At 45.6% G+C, this 23,468-nt stretch overlaps 1 protein-coding gene across 3 annotated transcripts in view; it reads left to right on the top strand.

The window, feature by feature from the left end:
- The window catches only part of GALNT17 (polypeptide N-acetylgalactosaminyltransferase 17), a 182,279-nt gene that overhangs the window by 113,287 nt on the left and 45,524 nt on the right, over positions 1 to 23,468 (top strand). The gene's annotated exons all lie outside the window — the stretch shown is intronic.

Genomic DNA, 23,468 nt, shown 5'->3' with positions numbered 1-23,468 from the left:
TGTAACAGCATCACTTGATTACTGTGAACGGTATTAGATGTGGCTTAGTGATTCAAGTGTTTACATACAGTGAAGTGATTCATAAGCAATGAATTCAATGTTCAGAAGCAACTTGGGATGGCAAAGCCTATGGAGATTCTTTTAGGCATGTTTTAGAGTACAGCACTTACGTTAACAAGCTGATGGGGAGCAGCTTGAGACTTATAACTGAAAAATTGGATTGACTGTGCTGTTGTGAAAATGAGAAATCATTGTTCAGTTCATAGATTTACCAGAGGATATTTGCTTTGCTGGCAAGTCAGAAGAAACTTAAGAAATCTATTGTTATTGGCTACAGGGAGCAATAATCTCACTTAAACAAGGGAATAGAAATTAAAGGCTTTAAATATGCCACATAACTCTTCTCTGTATGAAGAAATTGTTGCACGTCATCATGCACATCACTGCCTGGGTCTAGAGGGATCCTGCTCTAAACCAGGCTTTTCTTGTGGCTGTCCTTGTTTGTTTGGGGGATGTTTTAATAATATTATTGTGGCACTAGCCTTCTCCCAGCTGGTAATTCAGCCCATCTGCTAGGTTTTAGGGGGATTTGGGGGAAGATTGGCTTCTTAACTGAAAAATAAGGTGGATGTCTCAGGGACAAGTGGTAAGCATATGGCCTCTTCTTTTTCACATGCTGAACTTTTTAGAAAGGCGAGTTAATAAACATCCTTTTGGAAAGAAGTAATCCCTCTCTTCCCAAGTGACTTTGGGTTTCTAATCTGTATGTGTTCCTGCTGTTTGTACACTCATACACTGTGTATTCCAGTCAAGATATTAAAAACATTGGTGGTTTTGAGAACCGAAATACTTAGGAAATCCACTTTGTAAGACTGTGTAGAAAGTTAATTTTCAGCCATTCCTGAACTCCAGAGATCAGTCTGTGTGCAAGTGTCTTGTTTAGCAACCAGGAGCCCATGGCACATCAGTCCCATGTCATGGCCATTGGCCATTGTCAGGTAGCCCATGCAGAAAGAGGTCGTGGAGATGTGTCTCTGGTTGCCAGGTACTGGAGTGCCACTTCATAGTATGGTTTCAGTTATAAATAGTTTTTTCAAGGTTAGTCATTGTGTGTGTAAGGAAGCAGAGAATTGTTATGGATTCAAACAGATGTCAGGTCTCAGATGGGTATAGCTGTTTCTAATGGTCCCTTCCTTTGTGCTTGTGCTCTGTGTTTCTGGTGTGCATCCCAGCCAGATCACATTACCAGTAATGTAGGGCTCTTTATTAATAAAAGCATTTTAAAGAATCAGCTTGAATAGAAAATTATGAGGCTTTTTGTGGGTGCTTTGCTGTTTGCCTGATAAGTGGATGTCTATAATCAGAAAAGTAATTTGGTGCTTCCTTGTTTGTTTCAGTGATTTTTGGATGAGAATAAATACAGAAAGTACTTATTTTCTTTTTGATGGTGGGGCAAATTCCATCATCTTTCTGACAATCGTGACATTTTTTAAACATTAGATTCATGTATTATCAAAAATGCTCCAAAACCAAAAATGAGATAATAAACACATTGAAGCTGAGGGAGGGACATGGAAAAATTACAGTATTTCAGGGAAATGCACAAGTTAACTATATTATGGTAAAATTAAATGCAAGTAATCTGAATAACTCAATGAAATAAATTACTGAGAAGGTTAAGCTGTCCTAACCTAGAAGATCCAAGGCCATAGACTGTGCAAGAGCCTCATTTCATTAATATAGAATGATAGAGTGGTTTGGGTTGGAAATAGACCTTAAGATCATCCAGTTCCAGCCCCCTGCTGTGGATTCCTCCAAGCCCTGTCTAACCTGGCCTTGAACCCTACCAGGGGTGAAGCAGCCACTGGCACCCTGTGCCAGCGCCTCACACCCTTGCAGGGAAGAACTTCTTCCTTATATCCAATCTAAATCTCCCCTGTTTAAGTTTAAACCCCTCAGCCCTTGTCCTGTCTCTGCAGCCCGTGATGAAGAGGCTGCAGAGGATGCTCTCCAGCATCCTTGTAGCCCCCTTCAGATACTGGAAGCTGCTCTGAGGTCTCCATGCAGCTTCTCTTCTCCAGGCTGAACAGCCCCAACTTTCTCAGCCTGTCTTCATAGGCGAGGTGCTCCAGACCCTTATCAAATCCTCATGGCCTCCTCTGAATTTGCTCCAACGGCTCCATGTCCTTCTGTTGAGGACACCAGAACTGCACACAGTGCTCCAAGTGGGATCGTGTGAGAGCAGAGGGGCAGGATCACCTCCTTTGACTTCAAATGTTCTGAAATGAGCTGTACTGTACCTCTGTGTGGAGAAATGAACAGCCCATGTGTTTCTTTCAGCTGCTGAATTCAGCTAGATGAGAAAAATAAACCTGTTACATGCACAGAGGTGGCTCTGGGCTCGCTGCTCTCCTCTGTGCTGGGAAGCATCCTCAAATTGCTCAGATAATAATAATAATAAAGCCATTAAGCATGTGGCTGCCCCAGGCAAATTCCTGTTCTGCTTTGGTAGCTTTGGCCCTGACAAGGGGAACATGCTGTTCTCTCTATTATTGCATTTTCTTTTATCACAGTGGAGTATCTCCAGAAGGTTGTGCTTATTCACTCCTTTTGTCCCTGATGTCCACTGCTTCACTTCCTGAGGCAGGATTGAGTCTAATTCCTCTTTTCTTGGCAAAGAGCAGAGAAGTGTTTGCTAAGCAAGGTAGTTTAAGCTAATATTTCAACTGAGAGGTTTTCAACATGTTTTTTTTTTCTCCCCTCTGAACGTGTGTCTTGCAACCAAATGACAATAGTGCCAGATCATTCTTACAGTGCTGACAGTCTCGAGGATCAAACACTTGATCTATTCATGTATTAATAACATCCCTCAGCAGACTGTTTGTGGAAATCTCATCCTCCTGGTGACCAAGTGATACCCGTGAAGCTGCTGGAGCCAGGGCATGTGAAGAGATCTAGAACCTGGTTTTGGTCTCACTACCAGAATAGAGACAGCAGGTAGCCCAGCTCCTGCTGTTGGTCCCAGGAGGAATAACCTGCTTTCTCTATACAAGCTGTGAGTCAGCTCTTTTAACTCTTTCTTCTCTGACGTGGTAAACCTGGTGTCCAGTTTCCATGGCTTAAAGGTGTTGATGCTGTTCTGGGTCCCCACCAGCTCCATGTGTGAGTTTTGGCACAGCATCCCTGTTCCTTTTTCTTTATTTTAGAGCTGTTTGTGGTCCCAGTGACTGTGTGACCAAGTGGGAAGTCTGCTTTTGCTGCGTGTCTCACTTTTCCTCTGCAGGGAGGATTTAATGGGTTTTCATGGTTAGTCACAGGCATTCCCTGAAGATGCTCCATAAAATTGCGCGTGTCTATTGGAATAAAGATGCAAGAGTCTATTGCATGACTGTTGCCATGATTTCAAAGTCTGGGATGGGTTACGAGGTCGTTTTCAGTGTATCTTGTGCTCCTGCCATCCATTGCTAATTAAACTTATTTGAGCTGTCTTTTAGAGATTAATTTAATCAATAAGGATATTATTACTACTTTGGTGGTATCATTTGTACAAATTGTCACTTGAAGAAAGCAATTAACTGGGAATGCTCATTAGCTGATCCATCCCCCACCTTATTTGTGTAGTAAGAATCGATTAGTGAATTCATTAAGAAAAGCACAATTCAGGGATCCCTTTGAGGTTTAATGATGAGCTACTTTTTACTATGAAAGAAAATTCTGTGGAAGTTAAATTGTCTGAAGTTTGGTTGGATCTTTTAAGACTGTTTCCAGAGGAAAAGCAGAGCATGTCTTCCTGAAATCCCAGATTTTTTTGCCCCCAAATCTGTCATCTAGATTCAACAGGCCAGATTTTGGTGCTGCCAAGGCAGCAGTTGTGTGCATGCAGCAGGCAGAGTTGCATCCGTGTGCAGAGCAGCAGTAAGGGAATATGGAGCTTTAAAAATCCAGTGGGTACAGTAAGGGCATCGGACATATATTTGTCAGTGGTGATTTCTTTAATAATCAGACTGTCATTCTAGAGCTACCTAGGCACAAAAAGGGCACTGGCAGTGACACTGATCCTCTCCCAGAGGATACCATGCCTGTGTACACTTCAGTCTTCCAGAAACCCTAAAAATAGATTAAATAGCATTTTAATGGTACAAATGTCTTGTGTGCGTTTCATCCATGAAGGAGCCCATTTTGTTTGTATGGGCATGATTACTGATGTGCTGAAATGTTGAGAGGGTGAGGCAGGAAAGAAAACAGGAAAGCCGTCAAATAGGTATATTTAAATTCCATAGGGAAGCTTGACTCTTTCTGCATTCAGAAAATCAAATCTTTCTCTTCCTGCATACATTTGCCGTAAAATGATGGCTGTATCTTTTTGTTAAGAAGAAAACAGTGAGGGTATTTAGAGCAAGCAATTCTTCTGGTATCCATGGCTCTGTTGGGGCTGAGGAGAGGGATGGGCAGCCCATATCCAGCCTTATAGGAGGCAGAAAATCCCTCTTGGTGCTGGGTGGGAGCAGAGGCGGGATGTCAGGGCAGGGCTCTGAGTCATGAGAAAGTTGTTTTGATTTTATTTCCTCTCTTTTTGTAATAATAACACCAGGACAGGCTGGTTTTCCTATTCCAGCTGGGAACACAGGCTCTGATGCAGATACCCCGTGTCTTTATATAACACTGTGCACATCTCTAAAACGGAGAGTGAAAGACATGAGCATAATGGGGAGTGCATAAATACCATTGTTATGCCAGATATATGTCTGGATTTCTACTTGTATGAACCTAATATCTGTATAGTTAGTGCTGTCATCAAAGCACCCGTGGTTAGGGTGGAATTTCTCTTATAATGTCAACCAAACATGCAGACATCTAATACCAGGTGTCACATTTTGTCTCTGCGATGTGTGTTACTGCTGTCATGCGAACTGTTGCCTTTCCAGGGCTTTTTGTTTCAGCATCTTCAAATGTCTCTCTCCCTCTCAGTTCTCTGATTAATACATTAAAGTCTGGGTGCAAGGCAGAGATAGCTGACAGTTGGCACCACCTGAAATCCCTTTTTAACCACTCTGTCCATCAGTGTCTGGGGGTGAATTCCAGTGTCCCCCTGGTGCTGTCACGTCTGCTGGTTTCACCAGCACCAGCATGGGTGGGAAATAGGAGATGTGTGATAAAGTATTGTTCCATTTTGTATCACTTTGAAAAATAGGTAGCTGAAAAGCATGTGATTTATTCATCAGGCTTTTTTAGGCTTGTGAGGGTTCACTGAGGCTCAGTAGTTAGGGTTGAAACAAGCTTCTTGGGATGCACGATGGGTTTTTATCCCCCATCTACAGCCAGCTTTGCTGAGATGAATTAGGCATGGAATTACACATGAAGCAGCGAAGGTTTTTTTTTTTGGGGGGGGAAGTGTGGGAATAAATCAGCCCAAAACTCTAAGGGAAGGAGTTTGAGGAGCACAGAGTTTGTTGCAAGATGCCTCCCAGCTTTATATTGCAGTTGGTTGCAGGAGGTGTTGGCGCATCAACAGATGAAAACACGCCTTTGAGCAGTTGAAGGCTTTGGGGAAGAATCACCATCTTCCCATTGATTATCTGGGGAGTATGCACTGTTCAAATACCCTCTTTTTTGATATTTCTGAGCATTTATACTGAGGAAGTACAGTCTTCACAAAGCTGGTCAGATGCAGATGATGCAGAATCAGTGCCAGTGCTGGGGAAGGCTCGAGTGGGGCTGTTGGCAAGAAGGGAAGGGGAGGAAACTCTGGGCTTATTTTGGAGTTAGTCATAGACTGGTTTGGGTTGGAAGGAACCTTAAAGCTCATCCAGTTCCAACCCCTGCCATGGGCAGGGACACCTTCCACGAGAGCAGTTTGCTCCAGGCCCTGTCCAGCCTGGCCTTGAACACTGCCAGGGATGGGGCAGCCACAGCTTCTCTGGGCACCCTGTGCCAGCGCCTCAGCACCCTCAGGTTAGGGCATGACCCAGTTTGAAAAGCTGTGGGCTAAACTGTAGTAAAAGCAAAAGGAGAACCACTAAAGCCCAGGGAATTTTTATTTGACAGAGATAGGAGTTACCATGGCCCCAGTTTGATCTGCAGGACAAAGCTGTGTGGGGATGGATCACACCTCCTTCCTCTATCTCCAGGCCCAGAAAGCTTCCCTGTAGCATGGAGCACCTGTAACAGCAGTGGGCTTGATGCAGGGTATCATTGACCTGCCTGTATATTGCCAAGAGCAATATTTCTGCAGTTTAGGAAACATGAAAAGACCCACACGCCACAACCCAGACCTGCCAACAATTTAAACTCAAGACCAGCTTCTAAAAAGAATTTTATCATTCAGGCACCTAAATCCACTTAGAAATTGGGACTTAAGACTGTTTCTAAATAAAAATCAAGTTAACTTGGAAAAATAATAGGCAAAGCAGGAACGACCTTGGAAAAGGTCTTAGAAATAGATCTTCAGAGGCGGTATACATTGCTGTCATGTACATCTACAGCCTGTTTATTTCATAGAATCATAGAATAGTTAGGGTTGGAAAGGACCTTTAGATCATCTAGTTCCAACCCCCCTGCCATGGGCAGGGACACTTTACGCTAAATCGTATCACCCAAGGCCTCGTCCAACCTGATCTTGAACACTGCCAGGGATGGAGCATTCACAGCTTCCCTGGGCAACCCATTCCAGTGCCTCACCACCCTAACAGGAAAGAATTTCCTTCTTATATCCAACCTGAACTTCCCCTGTTTAAGTTTTAACCCATTACCCGTTGTCCTGTTACTACAGTCTCTAATGAAGAGTCCCCTCCCCAGCATCCCTATAGGCCCCCTTCAGATACTGGAAGGCTGCTATGAGGTCTCCACGCAGCCTTCTCTTCTCCAGGCTGAACAGCCCCAACTTCCTCAGCCTGTCTTCATACAGGAGGTGCTCCAGTCCCCTGATCATCCTTGTGGCCTCCTCTGGACTTGTTCCAACAATTCCATGTCATTTTTATGTTGAGGACACCAGAACTGCACACAATGCTCCAGGTGAGGTCTCACAAGAGCAGAGTAGAGGGGCAGGATCACCTCCTTGGACCTGCTGGTCACGCTCCTTTTGATGCAGCCGAGGATACGGTTGGTTTCTGGGCTGCAAGCGCACACTGCTGGCTCATGTTCATTTTCTCATCGACCAGCACCCCCAAGTCCTTCTCCGCAGGGCTGCTCTGAATCTCTTCTCTGCCCAACCCGTAGCTGTGCCTGGGATTGCTCTGACCCAGGTGTAGGACCTTGCACTTGTCATGGTTAAACTCCATGAGGTTGGCATCAGCCCACCTCACAAGCGTGTCGAGGTCCCTCTGGATGGCATTCCTTCCCTCCAGGGTATCAACCGAACCACACAGCTCGGTGTCATCGGCAAACTTGCTGAGGGCGCACTCAATCCCCCTCTCATGTCAGCGACGAAGGTGTTGAACAAGACCGGTCCCGACACCGATCCCTGAGGGACGCCACTCGTTACTGGTCTCCAGCCGGACATTGAGCCATTGACCACAATTCTTTGCGTGTGGCCATCCAGCCAGTTCTTTATCCACAGAGTGGTCCATCCATCAAATTGATGTCTCTCCAATTTAGAGACAAGGATGTTGTGTGGGACAGTGTCGAACGCTTTGCACAAGTCCAGGTAGATGACATCAACTGCTCTACCCCTGTCCATCAGTTCTGTAGCCCCATCATAGAAGGCCACCAAATTGGTCAGGCAGGATTTCCCCTTAGTGAAGCCCTGCTGGCTGTCACCAAGCACCTTGTTGTTTTTCATGTGCCTTAGCATGCCTTCCAGGAGAATCTGCTCCAAGATTTTGCCAGGCACAGAGGTGAGACTGACTGGTCTGTAATTCCCTGGGTCATCCATTTTCCCCTTCTTGAAGATGGGGGTTATATTTCCCCTTTTCCAGTCATGGGGAACTTCACCTGACTGCCATGATTTCTCAAATATGATGGCCAGCGGCTTCACAACTTCAGCTCCTTCAGGACCCGCGGATGGATCTCATCAGGACCCATGGACTTGTGCACGTTCAGGTTTTTAAGATAGTCTCGAACCAGTTCCTCTCCTACAGTGGGCGCAAGGTCTTCATTCTCACAGTCCCTGCATCTGCCTTCCAAGACTTGGGTGGTTTGGTCAGAGCCTTTGGCAGTGAAGACCAAGGCAAAGAAGTCATTCAGAACCTCAGCCTTCTCCAAAGCCTGTGTAGCCAGTTCTCCCGAGAGCTTCCTGAGGGGGCTTACATTCTCCCTAGTCTGCTTTTTATTTGCTATGTACTTGCAGAATCCCTTCCTGTTATCTGTAATACCTCTAGCTAAGTTTAATTCTAACTGGGCCTTAGCTTTCCTAACCTGGTCCCTAGCTTCCCGGACCTATATTCCTGTTAGAGAAGTTGATTTTATTCTTCAGAGTGTTTGTTGTGTGGTTGGAAGAAATATTTGCACCCCTGAACAATATCCAATCACTGCCTGCATTTATTTTAAGAGCAGGAATCAGTACAAGTATGAATTCAGATCCTATGTTTGTCATTTTAGTTGTCAGCTCACTGTTTACTGTAGGTGCTTGAAGATGCTTTATAAGAAGCTCTGGTGTAGTTTTCCAAACTGGTAAATTGCTTTTCATCACAACCCCCTTTATGGAAATGGAGCTGTATTTTGATTATATCTAAACAGGCTATAACCTCTGCGCTGGGAGCCAGGGAACAGCTCTGCTCGCTGCTGCTGTGCTTGGGTGGTTTATAGCTGCCCCTCCTTGGGAAGGGAAATTGCAGACACAGAGCTCCCATCTCTCTTTCCTCTTAATAGAAAATGATTTGTCATCCCTGCCTGTTACACTGGCAGAGGGGGACAGGTAGAAGTGGGGGATGGAACTGCTGTTTTCACCCCCGTTGGTTCTAGTGTTTTTACTGACAAGTTGGTTTTCATGCCAGGAGGATGCTGATCATCTTTGCTGGGAAGCGTGATAACTCTTGCCATGCAGTAGGTCGTGTGTTGCAGCTGAGATTCAGTGGTGGATGAAGAAATCCATTTCAGGGCTCAGCCATGTCTTATCTTCACTTCAAACTCTGGCAGGTGTCATCTTGGTGCAGATTTTTCACAGGATTGGTGCCTCTGGCAGGCAGTGATTTGGGATCTGCCAGACACTGGTCTGACACGTTGGATGGTGCTGGGGGTGTTGGCTGATGAGAAACTGAACATGAGCCGGCCGTGTACGCTCGCAGCCCAGAAACCACCCGTGTCCTGGGCTGCATTAAAAGGAGTGTGAGCAGCAGGTCAAAGGAGGTGATCCCGCCCCTCTACTCTGCCATGTTATTATGGCTGTTGGGATAAAAGATAGCAGGTATGTAGGCAAATACATGGTCTGCTGTGATATTTGCACCATTCTGGGCTCTGGTCGAAATGTTTTGCCAGACAGATTTCAGGTACTTGGCAGTTTGATGCTCGGGCAATGGTTTCCCTTCATCTCCAACCCCAGAGATACCTCCAGGGCTTCCCTATGCAGCACTTACATCCAGCTAGCCCTTGCTGTTGTGGGGAAGACTCAAGAGACTTTCCCATAGCAGGAGGCATTTCTTGGCTGGGCAGGGCTGTTGCAGCACATTGAAATATGGGGTCCAGCTTGCATCTTTGGGATTCATTAATGGGCATTTTAAGGGCTCTGTGGGCCAGAGGTTTGTTGTGCTGGTGTGTCTGGGAAGAGAAGGAGTTGGCATAAGTGGTATCAGCACAGCCATGCTTTGACTCTAACCCTCCATGTTCTTGCAGGGAAATAAATTACTTAAGTCATCTTGAACAGCAGTGATGGGTATGAGCAGCTGAAGTATGATCAGCCTTCTACTGCAAGGCACACTGGTTTGCTGCTTTATTAGCCCTCTGGGCCCTGCTGAGTGGAAGCAGTGCTGGGACATCCCTTCCCACCCCTATTGCTGGGCTGTGGTCACGTTTCCAGCACTGAGCACTCATTAATGTGGGGATGATGCATGAGCTGGAGTGGTCCCGGCTCTCCAAATGCCTGGCAGCTGCAATTTGGTCAGAAATTGCTGAGATGTAGCAAAATTAGGCCCCCTGAAAGCTGGTTTTATAGCATCACTCCCTGAAGGACAACTGTCCTTTAAACTATTTCTGGGTGTCTGAAGCAATAACTCTTAGAACTGCTTTCTTCTTTCACTCTTCACTCTACAAGGTGAGCAGCAGCAGCACATTTACTCTGTGCGTGTGCCTACAGTGTCTGCAATATAAATTACCCTATAAAACAAAAATCAGACTTGTGTCTGCCTAAAAACCAACCCCAAGCCAAACTGAACTTTGTCTCGTTACAGAAAGCACACTTGGGAAATGCCAAGAGAAAATTTGACGTGAAATTACACACCAATAAATGAGGCTCATAATAAACTGAGATGAGAAATGAGGTTCTTTTTGCTTCCCATTATATTCATAAAGCTTTCTGAAAGCTCCCTGTTCATCATGCAAAGGCAAGGTTATTTTTTTTGTCTTTTTATTTGTCCTTTCTTATGAGGAGGCTGACTTGTGATGTGTTTGCTGGGGCTGTGGGACACAGATCTCTTCCTTACCTCATCTAGAGCCACAGAGTTTATTTTATCACTCCTATGGCCTCTGGTCATCCAGGCAGGGCAGTAGCCTGAGGCCTGGGGGTGCTCCTGCCTTGTAATCACTGAGCGTTGTTTTTTTTCAGGGATAACTCTCTCTTCTGTGGCTACAGATTTCTCCAAGTCTTGAGGCTGGTTCCTGGTGATGATGTAGTCAGTGCTGTTACACTCCTATGATTTTTCAACCAAAAAGCTTGTACTTAGAAATTCCCAATCAGCTCTTAGTGTGTTCAGTATCTCCGTAAGGCTTTGCAGTCACCCATTCTCAAGGACTTTCAGGTCAAACCCATTCTTTTGACAAGCAAACCCACTGTTTTCCGAGAGCCCCTCCTGCAATTGCAGCCTCGGCTCTGGGAAGTGTTCAGGCTATGTATCTTTTCCATCTGAACTCCTCAGATGGAGTGAAAAGGCAGCTGACAGCCTGATGGTGATGGCAAGAAACAGACTGCCTGCATTTCCCTGCCTGTGTCCATCCCAGTTCTGCTGAGTCAGCAGAAAACTGTAGTAGCGATAACAGTTGTCATGACCAAATCCTGTCCCAGCCCTGTGGGAACACCAGCTTTACTCCCAGGTTAAAGCAGGCCTTCCTCCCCTGCCTCCTGCACGTGTCCTTTGTGCATCCCAGTTTTTCTGGAGGACCCTGCACTTGCTGCTTGAACATTTGAATCCCTTTGAGACTGGTATCCTTCTCTGGGATTGCTTTGTAGCCCTTTCTTTTATTTCAGCATATGGACAGCTTTGACAGGCTGGGCCACGTTACAGTCATCCATTCAGGCCAGCGTGGCTGTGTGTCAGTCACCTGCCTCCTGACCTTTTGCTTTTTGGCGTCCTGGGCATGATTTGCTGTTGTGCTGTCACAAGCAGTGAGTGCAAAGCAGATGTAAAACAATACGAATGCTAATGCTTGGTACACAATCATGCCCTGCTCTGAAGCTTTGCAGAAGCCTCAGCACCCTCACAGGGAAGAACTTCTGCCTAAGAGCTCATGTCAGTCTCCCCTCTGGCAGGTTGAAGCCATTCCTGCTTGTCCTGTCCCTACAGGCCCTTGTTAAAAGCCCCTCTCTAGCTTTCTTGTTGGCCTCTTTTAGGTGTTTGAGCTCACTTTGCCTGGTTTAACTTGTTCAGGTAGCTTTTGTATATGTGAAGCTTGATTGGGGTAGGAATTGCATTGTCTTGTGTTTGGAAAAGGTGTTGGCATCTTTGGACTCTACCAGGATTAATGACAGTTGCAAGTAGTATCAGCTTGTTCAGTCATCTCAAATTAGTTGGCTCACTTCTTCCACAGCTTTTCCACTACCAGCAGATTTGGGTGGCTGCTTCAGCATGACAAGGAGGAGAAAATTCCCAGCAAAATTCAGTGGGAGCTAATAATTTATCTCCTTCCGTCCTGGAAAATCTCTTTCCTTTTGTGACTAGCAAGAGGCTGCTGCTGAATACGTGTCTCTTGATGTGATATCACTTGAGACTTGCCCTGTACATCATTTTGAATAGCAGTGGAAATAACTAGACATGATTTATGTTTCCCAGTGCATTTATCCTTCAGTCTACTGTGTCCCTGTGCTACTCGGGGGAGACTGCAGAGGTGGTGCTCTGTGGGACTCATTCTGAACAGCATTCCCAGTCAGAGCTCCCTGTAAAGTGAATGCTGTCACAGCAGTGAACTTTCTGGCTTCCCTGTGGTGCGTTTGTTATTCACAGCAAGGCTACAGCCTTGTAGATGATCTAATCGCTGTGATCACCACTGCCATGATGCAGGAAAGGTAGTTAACCCCAGTAACACTGCATGAAGCTTTCATTCATCTCCTCCAGGGTTGTCTCAGGAGTTCCATGGCAAGGGAAAACGTTGCAGGTTGACCTTTACAACTTGGGCTGCCTCCTGCATGTGCTGGTGTGAAGCTGCCAGCCAAGTCCCTTCCTCAAATTGAGTAAGAGTTAAGTGATTGACCAGAACTTTCTTGGCTTTAACTAAAAGCTCAACCAGTAATGTATTTGGTACCATGGAACTGAAGTATATATTAGGTTTTCTTTCTGCACTCAGGATAGTAGTCTTCCAATATCTGAAGGGGGCCTCAAGAATGCTGGAGAGAGACTCTTCATCAGGGCCTGTAGCAACAGGACGAGGGGTGATGGGTTTAAATTTAAACAGGGGAAGTACAGGTTAGATACAAGGCAGAAGTTCTTCCCTGTGAGGGTGCTGAGGCGCTGGCACAGGGTGCCCAGAGCAGCTGTGGCTGCCCCATCCCTGGCAGTGTTCAAGGCCAGGCTGGACACAGGGGCTTGGAGCAAGCTGCTCTAGTGGAAGGTGTCCCTGCCTGTGACAGGGGTTGGAGAAGGAGGAGGTTTAAGGTCCTTTCCAACATAAACCAGGCTGGGATTCTGTGATTTTAGCAAGATTTTCAGCATCCCGTCTTCCCTGCACCAGTTCGGGTTGGAAGCTGGTGAGGCAGATCAGAGTATGAAATGGAATTCTACCTTTGACTGCCCAGACTCTGATCCAGCAGAGCACTTAACCTTCAGGCACCTGGGCAGTCCTCTTAATGTCTGTGGCACCTGCTTAAATGTAAATGCTGCTTAAGTGCTTTTCTGGGTTGAGGCCTCTCAAGGTGAACTTGAGCCATAAGGGTTAATATTTTCAAACCAGAGTTTTTCACTGAAGAAGGTGTTTGTCATCCTTCCCCCTTGCCCCCTCCAAACAGTTTTCCCATTTTATGTGCTAATTAACTCATGTAGCTTGAAAATACAGTTGCATCCTTCTTGGGTTTTGTCATGTGTCACCACCTTCTAGAGAGTTATTATGTCTTATTTGCACAGGAAAATACTGGCAGAACACACCAGGGAGGAAGCCAACCTGTTCGTTGGATAAATTTATACCCAAAGCTTCAATAAGAAACCCATTATTTCATATTCATCTGCAGACACAAAATATATATTAATTAACTAAAGTACTGCTAGTGGGCATATGCAAATGGAGTGGCATCAGTCAAGCCAAGATCACCTTTTTTTTTTTTTTTGCATTTTGATTTTATTAAGAAATCCTGACTGTGGTTCCTTAATATTAGATTTGTGCCTTGAAGCTCAGTGCTGGGACCGAAAAGAGAATCAGAATTTCCTGGTGCTGCAGAAACTGGTGCAAATAATGCAGCTTTATAATGAAGAATTCATGTGTAATCCCAGAGAGGAGATAACCATCGAGATCTGCCTTAGGCACAAAGAACCCGAGTTTATTTTTGTAGAATGGACTTAATTTTGTCAACGCAACAGACTTAAATTGGGAAAGACAATTAGGTATAAATTTACATTTGGACTAAATATATCGAACTTAGTATGTAAAATAGGAGGGTTAAGTCCATAGCTCTGCTTTTCCAAGACACAATGTGATAGCAAAAAAAGCAGCAGATAACCCAAAGCAATAGGATAACAAAGGATGTCCCACACCGGCTTGCAGAGTGCTCACTTTAGGAGGAAGGTGATCTCTCAGTGTTGTCACTCCCTGGGGTGATAGCTGGCAGGACACGAGGTCAAGCAGCGCCTCCAAAGTGCCTCACTTATAGCCAGTGGCACTGGGGAGGCTCCTGGGTCACCAGCTCTTAAATGCTTTGAGTCTTTGCCCAGTGTTTTGCCCATCCCTGTCCTGCACAGCTCCACAGCTCCCATCCCAGGGGAGGTGGGTACCACTGTGCAGGAGAAGCTATTATGGTAATTAGCAGTCTCATCGCTGACCTGTTCAGCTCAGCAGCCTGCTTCCAATATCTCTTCTATCTTATTTGTTGCCTTGGTGTCATTCAGGAATTGATTGTGCTCAGGGCATATCAGTGTTTTTATAATTGCTTCTGAGGATGCATTTTGTTAGCTTTCCAAATGGAAAATCTAAGCTGGATATTAGCCAAGACTGTGGGTAGGTGCTGTAGCCTTTAATGTTTAGGAAAAGCTAGCATGAACATTGCTGGCAAAGACATGGTGAATGGTAAAGAAACTCCTTACTATGTGCTCTTTTCCATCCAGAGGCATTGTTCCACCCACCAAAGGAAGGTAACTGATATCCTTTTGCTTGCAGGATCCTGTAGCACAGATGCGTCTGTGCTAAGCCAAGCACTCTGTATGCTCCCTGGGCCAGCCCATTCTGTCCCTGGAGCTCTGGATGGAGAGAATTGGTCCAAATCCCCAGGTTGAAACATTCGTCTGATTTTCCTTGGATCCTCTGTGCTGGCAGGACACATGCCCCTCTTCCCAGTGCCCTCCAAGCAGCTGTGAACTCCAAGAGAGTATATCTAAAACCATACCTGAGGCTCTGACGCCTCTGGTCTGTCTGGTTTGGTTGGCTTTGCAGCTGGAGAGCTACTAACACAACTTAAGATTGCATCCAGAAGGGGAGTGTTTCCTCTCTCCTTCCTGGGACTTTAGGTTTAAAACCATACAAATGTACACAGCTACATCTGTTTTCTATTCAGAATTTTAGCTGTGGCCACTTGTACTTCAAACTCGGTGTGGTTTGCAAAAAGCCCATTTTCCTTGCTGGATTTTTTTACAAGGTTCAGGAGCTTGAGCTTTGGCTTTGAGTATTTAGAACACCATTCCTATAGCTTTGGTTTCTGCTCAGTCAGCTCCAGATCCTGGAATATCTCACTGTTGATTTTGTTAAGCTTTGTTTTCTCTTTGTCTGTGCTTACTCCAGTGGCACCTCCAGTGGGTGCTCGGAGGTAGTGGGTCACAAGAGATGACACACACAGAGGAGGGTTTCAACCAAGCTCATCACAGCCGAGTCATCCCCTGTAGTTTTCTCCCATCTCTGCTGCCTAGAAAGGGAGGAACTGCTGCCCAGCCTTGGGGCTGTTGATATGCCATGGTGGTAGGTCACCCTCTGCTTGCTCCTCCCCTGCCATTCATGCACCATCCTCTCAGGGCAGTGGCATTGCTTCTTCACTGCTTTACTTTGACACGGGCATGTACAGCTTCTCTTACTGATCATACCTGCTTTACTTGGACTTGACCTCTTGGCCAAGGGTTTGCTGAACCCCCCTGTCTCCTTGCAGGGCCCCCATGTTGCCTGAAGATACATCTCCATGTGCTTCTCTAAGGCCATAGAACAAAAGCTTCAAAATTCAGGAAGTGTAAACATCATTAAGAAAACAAACCTGTTGGATCCCTGCCTCAGAGGTTTCAGTTCCTTGGATCTGGAGGAGCTGCAGGAGCAGCATACAGACCTTTCTAAGCAGGGCATCTCAATGGTAATTTTTGCTGACAGTCAGAAATCAGCCAAGTGAACCGTTCTAAAAGCCTTTCAGAACTGTTCATTTGCATCATCTGCTGCTTTTGTCAGATACACAGAAGAGTGTCTTGTCATGTCTTTTGTCTCATTTTTACAAGAGTTACGTTGTCTATTGAGATTATATTACAGGAGCAAACAGTTGTTCAGAGATTATCATTTGTATGATACAAGGAGAACGTTCAAGAACAGTAACAGGATGGTTGCTTCAGCTGAAACTGACATTAAATATATTTTTTTTCCTAATGTATAAGCTTAACAGTAACTGAAGCTGCATCCTGTGTTGACTGTGGTCTCCAGAGCGTGGATGGGCTCATGGAGGAGGATTTCTGGTGAGCAATTTGGTTTGCCCACATGAGGTGAGGGACCAGAGGCAGGTTTGGGTTTAGTGTGTTTAGAAGTCTCTGTGGAGCAGGTTTCGCTGTTCCGGTGTGTTGTTGGTTTAATGGACTGGTGATGTGGAGATGTTGTCCCCATGATGACAGGGGGGACAGGAGCCACATGCTTTGGAAGAAAGTTAGGAGTGTCCTGCTATGACCACAGCTCCCTTGAGAGGGGAACACAGGACAAGGGGGAATGGCCTTAACCTGCCAGAGGGGAGACTGAGATGAGCTCTTAGGCAGAAGCTCTTCCCTGTGAGGGTGCTGAGGCGCTGGCACAGGGTGCCCAGAGAAGCTGTGGCTGCCCCATCCCTGGCAGTGTTCAAGGCCAGGTTGGACACAGGGGCTTGGAACAAGCTGCTCTAGTGGAAGGTGTCCCTGCCCGTGGCAGGGGTTGGAACTGTGTGAGCTTTAAGGTCCCTTCCCACCCAAACCAGGCTGGGATTCAATGATTCTATGAACTGTATTTTCATTTTTTGTGAGGGACACAGAATCACTCCTCCCCTCTTCCCAGCATCTTTTTGAATGAAATAGAGAACCACCTACCTAAAAACGGGGAAGACATATGCCTGAGCTGCTTTGATTTCATTAGGACTGGGGAATGGTGTGGCAGTCTGCATGTTTAATGGATTTGCTTGGCTCTTTCTGTGACATGTGTAAAGGGGAAAAATGTGTTTATTGGCATCAAATTTAGAAGACCTGTAATGCTTAAGAGGGAGATATGTTCACTGCTTCTGAGAACGTGATATGAAATGGGGGATTGTTAGGTTTGCTGTCTTTGCAGAAGTTCTCAGTTTTACTGACCAGGCTTCCGCGATGTGGTTATAATCCAAGTCCTAAAAAACTGAATGCATAATAAAATACCTATGGCATGTCATCATTTTCAGTCATATTACTGTAACTGGTACATATATCTAAAGGCAATGATGGCTATGGAGAAGGAAGGAGGGTACAGAGAGAGCTGTAAATTTCTTTTAGGCATTGAAACATCTGAAGGAGGAACTATAATGGTAATATACAATAAACCTTTTTTTTTTATCTTCTCATAAAATTCTATCTCTTCCTTCTTCTCTAAAGTTGATCTGACTTCCACTATGCAGCTTTCAGATATAAATCGATGATTAACTAAACAACAGGTATTCATAAAACTCCTTGGTTTATAGCAGCATTTGAAGTAGTGCACAGTACATGCTTTTCAAGCAGATATACACACCTCAGGTACATTACTGAAAGTGTAGATAAATGAATAGTTACATCTGGTAGAGGTTGTGTTCAGTCAGTACTTACCCTGCTGGTGTAAATTCATGTGGGTTTATGGAGGAAGAGCAGCAGTACGGCTTTTATAGCTGCAGGAGACCTGGCCCAAGGCTGAAGATACCCAGGCATTGCATTGAGGGAATGATAATGCTTCTGCAGACTTTTTATGGCTTAAGCGCACATTTCAAGAAGTGCAAATGAGATTTTTTTTTTTTTCCTGGTTTTCCATATTTCAGTTCCAGTTAAGAGGAAGTCCTAGGGCATTTTGGGACTGCTTTCATTACTGGAAAGCTCGCTGTGAAGGAAAAAAGAGAACTCTTTTCTGAATGAGCAGTTTGTACTAGATTAGACTCATTGAAAGCATTTAGCTCTTGGCAAATGTGTATCATGTAAATAGAATAGACTGTAAAGAGTATCTGATAATGTCAGTGGAAGAGCATGAAAACCCCATTGTGCAAATGCTCTTGATAATCACCTACAAGAGTCTGTGGCTCTCAGAGGTAGACAGACATGCAGGTTTCTCTGTTAGAATTGCTTCAGAGGCATTTGGTACTTTAAATGTAGAAGCATTGTTGTGATTGACCCATGTTTGATGTAGTGTTGTAGATGCCCCACTGATTTCTCTGCCAATTGCCATCCTTTGCTTTATGAAACTCTTATCTTCTGCTTGGGGAGGTGGGGATTGGTGTTACAGTGTCTTGTCCTGGGCAGTTCCTGAAAACTTTGTCAGTTTGGCAGCAAAACCACAGAGATTTATCAGGAAAGGAGTGGAGAAGAAAAGAGGTCATTGCTCTGGCTGCCCACACCCTGGCTGCTCTGTAACTCTGGGACCTCAGAAATCGTTTTGAGTTGGAAATGGTTCAGAGGAGGGCAGTGAGGGTAATGGAGGGTACGAAAGGGCTCCTGCATGGGCAAGTGCTCAGTGGAGAGGGCATCTGGAGCCTGGATAGAGGAGGAGGATGTGGGAAAACTGCAAAATCAGAAGTGCCACAGGGCAAGCAAATGGAGAATTGTTTTTTCTTGGGTCATTCCGTTTGGACACGTACCAAAGGGAGCACAAACACCAAAGCAGATGCTTCTTCAGAGTATGTATGGACACTTGGCTGCTGCTGCAAGTTCACTTCTTCCAGAAATTCCTGGATTAAATAATGGATGAAAAATGCACTGAGGGCTGTTAAATTTAGAGACACTGCCCTGGCTCACCCACAGTGGGTGCCCCTGTCACCCACAGCTCTGCTCCAGGCGGGGATGAGCTCTGGGGCAAAAGCACTACGCATTTCTCCTCTTCACCAAGCACTGTCTGTTGGCCGCATCCAGTTCACTTCTCAAAAGCCTAGTCTCAAAAACGACTGAAGGAGAAGGGAGGACTCCTGAATGTTGCCTCTGCTCAGTTTTAGTCTCTTCTGCCCCACCTGTTTCCTTCTCTTCTTACTATGCATGCAAAAGAGGCTCACCTCGAACATGTCTGGTTGTGGCCATGTGATGCTGCTGGTGGTGATGCTGCAGCTGAAGGGCTTTTTGATGGAAGGATCTTCTCTTCCATCTCTTGGTGAAAAATCCAGGAGGGACATGTGTGTCCTTTATAATTAAAAAGAAAGAGTTGGGTATCGGGAGTGATTCATCCTGCTTAAGTTTAACTCCTGCCGTGGGAGTTTGGATAAATGCCTTAGGCAGGATGGACTACATTTGGGATTGCTGAGAGGAGAGGCATTTCCCGGTCCTTATTTCACCTCTATGTGGCCTCACTTCACAGCTCATGTGTGTTTATAGAGCAACTCTGGGAAAGCCATAAAGCACAGAAGATGCACACAAGTTTACAGCAAGTGATTTCCAAGTTGTTTCTGCAGCCTGCCGCCAGCTAAATCATAGTATGTACGGGAAGCACTCAGAAAGGATTTCTTCTGACAGAGCAAATCAGCTCAAAATCTCCTTGCAGGAGGAGGTTAAGCACAGCAGACCCAGATCTGTCAAAACTGCACTCATTTCATCATCAAGGCAGACAGTGTCTTCTCTTCTGCTGGTAGGAGGGTGGTATTTGTTAACCTTGTACCCCTTCCTTTCTCAATCCATGTCCTTTAATCACTTGTTAATCAGATTAGCATGCCTGACTTTATCCTCCTCATTGCTGCCGTACTTGCCAGCCCATCCTAGCCAGTTTAAAGTCAGCATTGGCAGATACTAGAGATTTTTCTATTTGATTTTTTTCCTGCTGTTGCTCCTCCTTTGACCCTTCCTTGTACATCACTAGTAGAGATGCTCAAAGATTCTATCTGTTTCCTTTTGCGCGGGTGCTGCATTTGGCACTCCAATTCTGCAGCGAGGGCTGATGCGTCAGCGCTTCCCTTTTAAACCACTTCAGGGAGTTTTAGATGGGCCATAAAATGTGTGCTAAACTGAAAGCTGATGTGCAGGAAGCAGGGACATGCACGCTGCCATTGATGAGTTGACACTGATGAAGCTGACAGAACAGACATCTCAAATGTGTTTTCTGGCATTGCTTTTATTGCCAAAAATAGGGGATTTTTTGCACATGAACAGTAGGTTAGAAAGAAGACACGCAGAATCAATGCATCAGTGGAGGTTAGGTGAGAAAAAAATCATTGCAGGAAGCACTTATACTCTCAAGAAGAGCAGCTTTGAGAAATTGTCCCCAGCTCAGAAAAGACGTTTCTCTTCTAAGAGTGATTGAAACATTGCTTTAAGATAAGAAAAAGGACAAGTGTTGAGGATGCTTTAAGTATAGTGCAACAGCTAATATCTAAGAGGCCCAGGGGCTGGGTCAAGGGGAGACAGGTCTCAGCGGCCTTAACGCCAGCAATACATGAAAAGTCTGAAGCTGGCAGACATGACACCATGGACCTGAACTATCAATGTGAAAATGTTCCTGCCTTCCAGCAAGCAACGTGACAGTCAAGCCGCTTATCTTAAATACTTGGTAGCAGGCTGTGTAAGAGCCAGGCCCCTCATACCTTAGAGAACTGATTGCTGCTGCTTCCTTGTTTATCATGTCAAATGTGACTTTTAACTTTATGATACTCAGCCAGTGCTGGAACATCACAGAGTCCCAGACTGGTTTCAGTTGGAAGGGACCTTAAAGTTCATCCAGTTCCAACCCCTGCCACAGGCAGGGACACCTTCCACTAGAGCAGCTTGCTCCAAGCCCCCGTGTCCAACCTGGCCTTGAACACTGCCAGGGATGGGGCAGCCACAGCTTCTCTGGGCACCCTGTGCCAGCGCCTCAGCACCCTCACAGGGAAGAACTTCTGCCTAAGAGCTCATCTCAGTCTCCCCTCAGTCTTCCCTCTGACAAGTTAAAGCTATTCCCCCTTTTTCTGTCCCTACAAGCCCTTGTCCAAAGCCCCTCTCCAGGTTTCTTGTAGCCCTTTATCCTGTGCCATACTGGTCGATGTCCTCTTTTGGGTAACTAGCTTTGACTGTGATCTAGCAGGGAGTTTTTTGGGATTGCCCTTGCAGGGCTCTGCACTGGCAGGACCTGCCTGTAGAAGTCTCATTCCCAGATGGTCATTATCTCCTTTTTCCTTTCTGTATGAGTTCTTTGAAAGGCAATGCTATTTAAAGGCGACAGATGTTCACTCCAAGCCTGTACAAATATAAAACATACTTCATGACGTCCTGCCTTGCCGTTCCTGCACATTGCATAGGAGCTGCTGTTTAACTTACTGTGGTGTCCTAGAAGTGGCATGATCATCTCTTAGAAGAAGTGAGCTAAAATTACTTCCTTATCAACAAGTGCAGAGCAGCAGGTAATAACTAAAGTTACTAGAAAATGCGCATTTTTCTGCTCTCATGCTTTTCAAACCGATCCATACCAAGTTCCCTGTGGGCAGAAAATGGCAACTCCTTGGTGGTAGCTAAGAGGAAATCTTAAAACACAAAATAAACTCACCTGGATTTATGAGGTTTGCAGTCATAAAAAGGCAATCTTTATTCAGGCTTTTTCCTGTTTCTTTTTGTTACCATCACAATAGGTGGAAATTTTCTGTTGAAATGGGTTGTGGTAATGGTCTTCTGCTGGTTGTGCTATAAATGTTTCCAGTAAATTGAGTTGCCTTGCTCTGATCTCAAGGCCTTTGGAAGATGTGTGATCCTGCCCACTCAGGATATGGGAAATAATCCCCTGGGCTGAGGATGATTTAAGAGAGTCTTTGAAAATGTATTTTCTGGGAGTGTTTCATCAGTTTTCTGTTTTGGTAATTGCTGCTGCTTTGAAGTAATGCTTGTGGATGCCATCTGAGTCAAAACCAGATACTTGGTACCTTTGAACCACATCCCATGGTTAAGGTGGGTGTCATTAAGAGGAGCACTATACTACTGGAATAATCTCCCCATGGAAGTGACGGTTTCTCCAGCATTGGACACTGTTAAGACTGGGCTGCACAGGGTGCTGGGACATGTAGTCCTAGGTCATGCTTTGTCTAGAAAGGTTGGACCAGCTGATCCTTGAGATCCCTTCCAACCTGGTACTCTATGATGATGATGATTCTATTTCAAACCAGTGCATATGAGCTGATACCTCTGATACAGGCTGATACCTCTGTGACCTGTGAATATCTGGGACCACTGAGTCTTACATGTCTGAGGGGGAAGCACAGCAAACCAGCAGCAGGAAGGGTGGCCGCAGCCTGGGGTTGAGTGTATATAATCTGGAGCAGTGCATTACTTAAACCTCTTGCTGCTGCGGACAAAGTGGCTCCTGGTGTTTTTCTGCCAACAGTCTGCTTAATTTCCAGGGAAGGCAGGTTTCTAATTGAGGAGCTGCTTGCTGTGTATTCACCCTGCGCTCTGATTTATGTGTGCTGCTATTGGAATACATATTCATGACATCTTTTGCATAAAGTAAAGCAAATTATTGTTGTGAAAATATATAGGGCAAGAATTCCTTCAATTTGTTACCTCCTGAAGTGTCTCTTGTGATTCGAATGAAATGCAAAGTGGAGGGATTGGGTTTGCATTAGGCTGGCAGGGAAGGAGGGAGAAATTCATTAGAGATGTCCTTTTGTGAGAGGGATGTGGAGGATTAATAAATGCTGACAGACCCTGTTGTTCACACTCGGATGCATCCCCAAATCACTCTCTATCAATGTGTGACATCAGTTAGATTATTATCAGTTATATTATAGTAACGATGAGGTTACTATAGTCATAGAATCATAGAATGATTTGGTTTGGAAGGGACCTTAAAGTTCATCCAGTTCCAACCCCTGCCACAGGCAGGGACACCTTCCACTAGAGCAGCTTGCTCCAAGCCCCTGTGTCCAACCTGGCCTTGAACACTGCCAGGGATGGGGCAGCCACAGCTGCTCTGGGCACCCTGTGCCAGCGCCTCAGCACCCTCACAGGGAAGAACTTCTTCCTTATATCTAACCTGAACTTCCCCTGTTTAAGTTTGAATCCATTAGCCCTTGTCCTATTGCTACAGTCCCTGATGAAGAATCCCTCTCCAGCATCCTTGTAGTCCCCTTCAGACACTGGAAGCTGCTCTGGGGTCTCCATGCAGCTTCTCTTACCCAGGCAGAACAGCCCCATTTTTTTCAGCCTGTCTCCATAGAGGAGGTGCTCCAGCCCCTGATCATCCTTGTGGCCTCCTCTGGACTTACTCCAACAGCTCCATGTCCTCCTTATGTTGAGGACACCAGAAGTGTGCACACAGTGCTGCAAGTGGGGTCTCATGAGAATGAAGCAGAGGGGCAGGCTCACCTCCCTCGACCTGCTGCTCATGCCCTGGGATTGCAGCTTAGCACATGGGGTTCTGGCCTCAAGCCGTATGGCCAGGTCATGGGGAGCTTCTCATCAACCAACACCCCCAAGTCCTTCTGAGCATTCACTTGGCTTAGGTATAGTGGGGGTTAACGTAGCTCCTAATATACCTGAAACCAGCTTTGCTGTTACCCACTGTCCATCAAAAACATCATCACTTCCTATATGTTTGTTGGAACATGT

This window comes from Pezoporus wallicus, unplaced genomic scaffold (assembly GCF_028554395.1).
Source record: "Pezoporus wallicus isolate ANWC-B61680 ecotype Strahan unplaced genomic scaffold, APGP_CSIRO_Pwel_v1 contig_8705, whole genome shotgun sequence".
In the NCBI taxonomy this organism is placed as follows: Eukaryota; Metazoa; Chordata; class Aves; order Psittaciformes; family Psittacidae; genus Pezoporus; species Pezoporus wallicus.
This window is presented reverse-complemented; position numbering and strand designations above follow the sequence as displayed.